General features: G+C 43.4%; 1 pseudogene; it reads right to left on the bottom strand.

Annotated features, from left to right (window-relative positions):
• Positions 1–1,002: 1,002 nt before the first annotated feature.
• On the bottom strand, positions 1,003–3,310 carry LOC126493160 (natural resistance-associated macrophage protein 2-like; annotated as a pseudogene).
• Positions 3,311–9,443: the final 6,133 nt, after the last annotated feature.

Genomic DNA, 9,443 nt, shown 5'->3' with positions numbered 1-9,443 from the left:
CATGCTGGTCTACAAAGTGAGGTTCAGGGGAATCAGCGATGTTACACAGAGAAACTCTGTCTCAAGAAACATCCCCTCCTCCAAAAAAAAAAAAAACTTAAAATAAATTAATGATTCAAAATACAAACATCTTGTTGAGAACAGAGTGCAACATTAGGATATCTGATTGTCATGGCACAGCCTTGTGTTTAATCTCCAATACCAAAAACAGAAAAGAAATAGAATTTCAGAAACAGCTGATTTAACAATGCCATATGAACTGCCTCAGTAAACTGCATTGGGGATCATTCATTTTTAAAAGGCAGCTAGCCCCACCTATATACCCCAGACACCAATGCCCCTGCTCCCTTCACAATGGACTCACCAGGAAGTATCATTCGTCTTGTAAGACTTTAAGACAATCCTGAAGCCATTTTTGACAATTCTGAATCCTCTCAGCCTCTGTGCCATAGTGCTTCCCCTCCTCCCCTGGGAACCAATGACCTAACAGCTACACTTTCACGTTCTCAGTTCCTGAACAATTACCCATATATGTATGCTTTGGTTCTGTCCCCTGGGAAACGGGGTCAAAATGACCTCTTACCTCATCTGATCTGGCAACAGCTCTCCAGTCAATTATTGGTAATAGCCCTTTCAAATAAGCCAATCAGAATAGTCAAAGAACAACCCCCCTTGCTTCTGTGGCCCCTTTAAAAGTCGACTGTACCCGCTATTCGAGGTCCCTCGGCTTCCCGAATGCTATGGGACCCTGTCATAACAGAATTAATAAAATCCTCATGCTTTTGCATCGGCTGTAGTGTGTGAGATGGTCTCTGGGGGCGACTCCTTCTCAGTGTTCGGACGCCAGAGTCCAACAGTCTCTAAAAGGCAGTTAAACCCACCTATACACCCAGATACCACTGCCCCTGCTCCCTTCACAATGGACTCACCAGGTAGGATCATTTGTCTCTAAAAGACAGTTAAACCCACCTATACACCCAGATACCAATGCCCCTGCTCCCTTCACAGTGGACTCACCAGGTAGAACACAAAGCTCAGATAAGCCACGCTGGTCATCACAGCCACTACATACACTGCCAAGTGCCCTAGGTCATGAACATAAACCACTACAAAGTACATGTTGATGGAGCAGACGATAAGGGACAAAATTCCACCAGCGATCCTCCAGCCTCTGTGAAACAAGGGGCACATGAATGTGCAATAGTTCAACCAAGCCACAGACAGAAAAGAAACCTGTCTCATGTGGTAAATGGGACACATTGAGAAAACTTAAGAGTGTCAAAATTAGTGATGGAGCAGACGGGAGAAGGGCTGGAGTAAATTGAACCTAGCATTTAGCTATCTATTATTAACGTATGCATATGAATGATGAGTTCATGTGTGGGCACACAAGCTATAACATGCATGTGAAGGTCAGAAGACCACATCTGTAGACTTATTTATTTTTCGCCTTCATTCTTCATATGAGTCCCAGGGATCAGACTCAGGTTTTCAGGCTTTCCTCTCAGCTAGAAACTGCTCTGGAAACACATAGCTCTCCTAGAGAAAACATTTCTGACTGGCCTGCTAGGTAAAAAGTCACCTCCTGTATCTTCCTGGGGAGGGTGACAAGTGTACTCACATTCCATTGGAGTAATCATTCATCACTGGCCGCAGGCTGATAAAGGTGAGGATGGGTATGAGAGCGAAGGGAAGCCGGAAAAACCAGATGGAATTACGTGGGTGCATTAGTTTCATCTCTAAGGCTGTGATTAAACATTGATGAGAAGCAATGTGGGGAGGGTGTTGGGGGTTATCTGGCTTATACTTCCAGGTCACAGTCAATCACCAAGAGAGTCGGGGCAGGACCTGAGCAGACACTTGGGAGGAATGCTGCTTACTGGCACTGGCCTGGCTCTGGTGTGCTCTCTCCCTCCACACCAATCTTGGTTACTGTACCACACAGACACCAGCACTGGTCACAGACAGGAGTCATAAACCCTGTCTCATCTGTGACATGGTAACAGCTGCTCCTATCACCTTGCCTTTGCCAAACATTATTTTTAACCCAGCACTAATCATGATCCTAAGTGCCTTTGTTTAAACATAAAAGACAACGCATTGGGGGCTGTAGAGATGGCTCCATGGTTAAGAACACTTTGTTTGCTGCTCTTGCAGAGGACCAGGGTTCAATTCCCAGCAGACACATGGCAGCTCACAACAGTCTACAACTCCAGTGCTAGGGGATCTGATGCCCTCTTCCAAACTCTGCAGGTTCCAGGCACACTCACAGTGCTCATATACACACAAAGGTAAAACATTGATACATGTAAATAAAAACACATAATCTTAAATAAATAAATAAATAACATATTGGATGTGACTTGTCTTGTAAACTCCACAGGAGGTAGTGGTGCCCTTAGAAATCATTTAATGATTTACCCTTGCTTCATTAATGAGCTACAGTGCTGTGGACTTTTATGTATTACTAAGTTACTTATTTATTTGTGTGTGAGAAAGACAGACAGAGACTGAGTGGGGAGAGAGAGGATAGACAGACTGACAGACAGACATGCCCATGTTGTGGGTGAATATGGAGATCAGAGGACAACTTTCGGAGACAGTTCTTTCTTTTTACTGAGTCTTCAGGGATTCAAATTTAGGACTTTACACTTGTACAACTAGTACAAGCTAGCATTTATCCACTGAGCCATCTTGGTGGCCTCACACTTGTGTTTTATTAAGTAGAGCTCATTGTTTCCATTTAATGAACTCCCATGCCTTTTCCTTCCTCTCTCTCACCCCTAGTACCCAGCCTCCAGCATGAGCTTCCCCAGCGGCCTGCTTACCTGTAAGCTCTGGAGAACATTCAGGAAGTCATTCATCCCTGTTAGATGCTCTACATCTTGGAAGACAGCAACAAAGAGAGTGGGGATAATGGCAACAGAGCGTGTCAGAATCACTGGGCAAAATGTGACCATCTTAGGTTCAGAAATCCCTGGAAGAAAGCATTGGGGCTGGTGACCACATGTGACAGGAGGGAGAAATGCTTGGGGAAGTCAAGGAAACCTGTAAACCATAGAGTTAGACACTCAAGCGCTGTGCCATTCCCTTGTATTCAACCCTAACACACCTCCATAACAAATAGGCCGGAATAGGTTCCTGTCATGGTGGAGCTCTGTCCTGCAGCCAGGATCCCCACTGCCCAGATGTAGAGTGCCACAGGCCCAAAATAACATCTAAGCAAAACACACTGGGACAGGGAGAGAGATAGGAGCGTGTGAGTGCTTAGATGACACCCAGAACAGCGGACCTCATGAAACACTAGCATATCAAGTGCTGCACTGGGCACTGCTAGGCAGTGAGACTAGGTGCTGGTGTGACCCAGAGGCTCCACCCGACTGCTGGGCATTCCTTCATCCCTCCTCCATATGCTCCTTCATCTCTAACCCTAAATACTTCAGAACCCTGAACTTCCCAAAGCCTGCTCCTTGATGCACTCCCCCAGGCCTTTTATTTCCTCCAGCACCAATGTGTTTACTGAGACAGTCTGCAGGGCAATGTGCAAATGCTGGAGCACTATAAATGCAAGTAAGGACAGAGAAACTCTTAAGAGGGCTTCCTTCTTAGAGGGCAGCCTTCAGGGAGCTGAGCTAGAAGAATCCCAAACTTGAGGCCAGACTGGGCTGCACAAAACTCAAGTTCAAATTGATTAAAGACCTCAATATAAATCTGACCACACTGAACCTGATCAACGAGAAAGTGGGAAGTAGCCTGCAACACATGGGCACAGGAGACCACTTCCTACGTATAACCCCAGTATCACAGACAATAAGAGCAACGATGAATAAATGTTACCTCCTGAAACTGAGAAGCTTCTGTAAAGCAAAGGACACTGTCATTAAGACAAAAACGCAACCTACTGAATTGGAAAAGATATTCACCAACCCCATATCAGACAAAGGACTAATCTCCAAAATATATAAAGAACTCAAGAAAATAGACACTAAAACTCTAAATAACCCAATTAAAAAAAATGAGGCACTGAACTGAACATAGAATTCTCAAGAAAAGAAGTTCAAATGGCCAAAATATACTTAAGGTCATGTTCAACTTCCTTAGTGATCAGGAAAATCACTTGAGATACCATCTTACACCTGTCAGAATGGCTAAAATCAAAAATACCAATGATAACATATGCTAGAGAGGATGTGGAGTAAGGGGAACACTCATCCATTGTTTGTAGAAATACAAACTTGTGCAGTCACTTTGCAAATCAGTGTGGCAGTTTCTCAGAACATTGGGAGTCAACCTACCTCAAGATCCAGCAGTACCACTCTTGGGAATGTACCCAAGAGATTCCCAGTCATACTACAAAAGCGTTTCAACTATGTTCATAGCAGCATTATTTGTAATAGCCAGTACCTGGAAACAACCTAGATGCCCTTCAATGGAAGAATGGATAAAGAAAGTGTGAAAAATATACACATAAGAGTACTACTCAGCGGTAAAAAACAATGACATCTTAAATTTTGCATGCAAATTGATGGAAATAAAAACCCCTATCCTGAGTGAGATAACTCAGACCCAAAAATATGAATATGGTATGTACTCACGTATTAGTGGACTCTAGCCATAAACAAAGGACATTGATCCTAGAGAACCTAAATAATAAGGTGAACCCAAAGAAAAACATAAAGAGATCCTCTTGGAAATTGGAAGCAGAGAAGATAGCCAGGCAAAAGTTGGGAGCAGGGGGGTGCGGGTGGGGTGAGGGGTAGGGGAGAGGGAGAGAGAGAAGGGAGAAGGGGAGGATTGAGAAGAGCTTGGGGGAGTGGGACGGTTGAGATGAAGGGAGGGCAGATATGGGAGCAGCGAAGATATCATAATTAAGGGAGCTATTTTAGGGTTGGCAAGAGACTTGGCTCTAGAGGGGTTCCCAGGTATTCATGGGGATGTCCCCAGCTATGTCCTTGGGCAGTAGAGGAGAGGGTGCCTGAACTGACCTTGTCCCATAATCACACTGATGAATATCTTCAATATCACCATAGAACCTTTTTCTGGTGATGGATGTAGACAGAGACAGCCACTGAGCTCTCAAGGTCCAGTTGAAGAACAGGAGATGAGCAAGGAAGTCAGGACCACGAGGGGTGTGTCCACCCACTGAGAGGTGTGACTGATCTAATGGGAACTCATCAATGCCAGCTGGACTCGGACTGAACGAGCATGTGATCAAATTGGACTCTTTGAATGTGGCTGACAATGGGGTCTGACTAAGAAGCCAATGATAATGGCACTAGGTTTTGACCCTACTGCATGTACTGGCTTTTTGGGAGCCTAGTCTGTTTGGATGCACACCTTCCTAGACCTGAATGTAGGGGGGAGGGCCTTGGACTTCTCATAAGGCAGGGTACCCTGCCCTCTCTTAGGACTGGAGGGCGAGGGGGGAGGGGAGAGGGGTGGGTGGAGAAATGAAAGAAGGAGAGGAAGTAGAAATTTTGAATGGTATTATTTATAAAGCAATAAAAAGTAAAAAAAAATACTACAACCAAACCAAATTAAAAGAAAAGTTGTGCAATACTGGAATTAAAGGCAGGTACTGCCTGGTTTCTATGGCAACTAGTGTGGCTACTGGGATTAAAGTTGTGTTTTACTACTGCCTGGTCTGTAAGGCTGACCAGTGGGGCTGTTTTAATCTCCGATCTCAGTTTTATTCTCTGAACTTCAGGCAAGCTTCATTTATTAAAATACAAATGAAATGCCACTACAGACCAGACTAGGTTCAAAGTCACAGAAGTCTGTCTGTCTCTGCCTCCCAAGCACTGGGATTAATGGTGTGTGCTACTCCACCTGGTTCTCCTGTTTATGTCTGTGCAGCACACCTAGGCCTGTTGGTCATGGAGTTTAGAGTTCTGGGGATGGTTATGTACTGCCACATGGGTGCTTAGAACCGAAGAAGGGTCCTTTGCAAGTGCAAATGTTGTCAACTTCTGAGCCAGCTCTCCAGTTTGATTATTAATTTAAAAACAATCACTTGTGCATGATGTAAGTGCAGGGGAGCATGTGTATGCATCAGGAGGATGTGTGGGAACTGGTCCTTGGGTCAAGTACTTCTGCCCACTGAATCGTTTGCAAGCCTGATGTTCAGTTTTAGTCCAAAACATGAATTGCAGTGCTTTATTTTTAGTGCTGTGAATCGCACCCTAGGCCTTGTGCATGCTGGGCAAGTGAGGCTGGCTTCAAATTCTCAATCTTCTGCCTTGACAGTGCTGGGCTTATAGACTAAAGCCACCATCTTGGCTCATTTGGTGCTGGCAATTGAACCTTGAGCACTGTACCTACTAGGCAAGCATAGCTGAGCTTCATTTTCAGCCTCCCCCCACCAAGACTGGGTTTTCTAACAGTCCTGGCTGTCCTGGAACTCACTTTGTAAACCAGGTTGGGATTAAAGGTGTAAGTCACCACCATCTGACTTTATTCTCAACCTTTTGTGTGTTTTCCAGACAGGACCTTGCTATTATTGAACCCATGGAACTCATGTCTCAGCCTGAATAGTGGGATTGCTGCCTTACCTATGAATATATGTAGTGACTATACACTGAACTCATGCAGCTGCCTCCCTGTAGGGAAATCAGGAGTGGATAGGAATTGTGGGAGGCTCCTCTGTGTACATTCTCCCTTCAGATCTCAAGACAACTAAGTTATTTGTCGTGGATGTTGTACAAAAGTTTGCTGTTTTATGACATTTCCATGTGTGTTCCTGTGTGTACATGCATGCCACTGCCCGGTGGCTCAGCTGTATTTTAACCATATGGTGGGTTATATATAGTTCATTCCCAGTGGATCAGTGAGCTCATTTGTAAGTCTCTGTACTAAACAGCCTATTACCCAGAGTTCAGTATTACTGTATCCTTTGAAATAGCATTGCTTAGTGACAAGATAGATGGTTCTATGATTAAGAACACTGACTGCTCTTCCAGAAGACCCAGATTCAATTCCTAGCACCCACATGGTAGAATTAAGAATGTTATATTTGGCAGGCAGTGGTGCCACATGACTTTAATCCCAGCACTTGGGAGGCAGAGGCAGGCAGATCTCTGTGAGTTCAAGGCCAGCCTGGTCCCCAAGAGCTAGTTTCCATGACAGAGAAACCTTGTCTCGGAAAGAGAGAGAGAGAGAGAGAGAGAGAGAGAGAGAGAGAGAGAGAGAAAAGAGTTTACCTTTGCCTTTAGCTATCCTTACTTTAGCCAAGTTACAGCATTATATATGAAGTGACTCTCTTATTAATCTGTTCTAATCATCTTTGCCTTTTAAAATAAAAGATTTGAAGACAATTCAACCACCTTGTAGTTAGTTCATTTGCAGTGTGACTTCAGCTTTTAGTCTATCCTCGGGGGTGTGCAGCCATCACTACACTTCAACTTTAGGGTGTATGTTCCCTTCTTAATGTCACACACCCTTGTTCTGTCCCCAGTGCTAAGTAGCCTTATCTCATGGGTGCCAGAGAACCTTCCTGACTCTTTTCACTATTCTCCAAAATTGATGGATTTTTTTCTCTTTTCACCCCATTCTCCTATTGAACACATGAGTTCTACTTCTGTTACATTTCTCTAAGTCTGCCCAGAGTTTCTATCTCCATTTTTTTTTTCTGGAGGACTAACTCTTTACTTGCTAGAACATTTTTGTTAACAATCCTTCTAAGTTTCTACCACATAATTCCATTATCTCTATCTAGGTATTAGAATCTGCTGACAACCCTGCCCCGCAAACCCATGAAGGGACTTTTTTCAGGTTATATGCTAAGTGATTTTAATATTTTCATTATTCTTTTATCAACTTCTGAGTCTTGTTTAAATCCTTAAAGAGAATTTCTTACTGTTTTAGGTTGTTATCAATCTAGTTATATCTAAGGTACAAGTTCTGATCAGCCATCTGTCTACTGTGGTTCCAGTATCAATTTAATTCTCAGAGCTTCTGCAGTACTGATTGGATCTATTCCTAGGACAGCAGGCTACAATCTGAGCCACAGCTTCTCCTGTACATTCTTCAGTTCTCAAAAGTCCACATGTGCTTATGAAGCCATTTCTAGCTTTCATTTGCTAAAATGGTAATAGCCATAAAGAGTTTTTCTGCCAAGTATTTTTTCTGTGAATTCTTTGTCATTTACTGATTTGTGTGTGTTTGTGTGTGTGTGTGTGTGTGTGTGAGTGTGTATGTGTGTGAGTGCAAGGTTGGATGACAACCGTCACAAGTTCCTTTTCTGATTTTTCAGGTAGTTAACCTTTAAGTATATTTTAGAATTCTCAGTTGAATTCATCTTTGAGTAATCTACAGGCACCCAGAAGTTTTACCTTGGGAAGCTTCTCAGATTCTAGCCTCCTTCAGGGCTCAGCTTAGTGAACAAAACCCAGTTGAGTCCCTTCCTACGACACATAAGTCAGTCAAGTACTCTGGATTTGTTCTTTATGCTTGCATCTATCCTCCATCTGGTTTCACTCCCCCCCCCCCGTCTCTCTTTTTTTCAAGACAGAGTTTCTCTGTTTAACAGTCCTGGCTGTCCTGGACCTCGCTCTGGAGACCAGGCTGGCCTCAAACTCACAGAGATCTGCCTGCCTCTGTCTTCCTAGTGCTGGGATTAAAGGTGTTTCTCTGTAGCTTTGGAGCCTGTCCTGTAACTAGCTCTTGTATATCAGGCTGGCCTTGAACTCACAGAGATCTGCCTGCTTCTGCCCCCGCTGGGCTTAAAGATGTGTGCCACAACTGCCCAGCTATAACTGGCTCTTTAAACTTTAGTTTTAGTTTTTTTTTTTTTTTTTTTTTTTTTGAGACAGGATCTATAACCCAGGCTAGACTTAAGCTCCTAACAATTGGCCTACTTTCCCTGTCTCTAAAACTGTATATCTGAAGTGCCATGCCTAACTGAGATAACCAGCTTTATTAATCCCTTAAATTAATTTCTTTAAACTTAATTTCCTTAAATAGAAAAAGATTGATTTGGCTCAGTTTTACTGGTTTTGACTCATGATTGGCTCCATTGTTTTGGAGCCTGTCACGGTTAGAAGCACGTGGTAGATAAGAACTTGATAGTGCATAGGCAGCAAAGGTGGATGGGTCCCAGCACCCTATTCAAGCACAAATTCACAAAATCAAACTTTTAACACATGATACTACAGAGATCACCTCCCCAAAACAAAGTGTCAAATTGGGTGGTAGGAAAAATTGTTAAGAATGTAAAAAAACCGAAATAAATAGATAGATAGATAGAAAGAAAGAATAAAAATAAAAAGCCAGTTATAGCTGGGTAGTGGTGGTACTTTCCTTTAATCTCAGCACTAGAGAGGAGGAGACAGAGGCAGGTGGATCTCTGTAAGTTTGAAGCCATCCTGTTCTACAGAGTGAGTTCCAGGACAGGTTCCAAAACTACAGAGAAACCCTGTCTCAAACAAACAAATAAACAAACCAAA

This window comes from Alexandromys fortis, unplaced genomic scaffold (assembly GCF_014885135.2).
Source record: "Alexandromys fortis isolate MF-2015 unplaced genomic scaffold, M_Fortis_MF-2015_v1.1 scaffold_305, whole genome shotgun sequence".
NCBI lineage: Eukaryota > Metazoa > Chordata > Mammalia > Rodentia > Cricetidae > Alexandromys > Alexandromys fortis.
The sequence above is the reverse complement of the archived record's forward strand: the minus strand, read 5'-3'. Positions and strand labels throughout refer to the sequence as shown.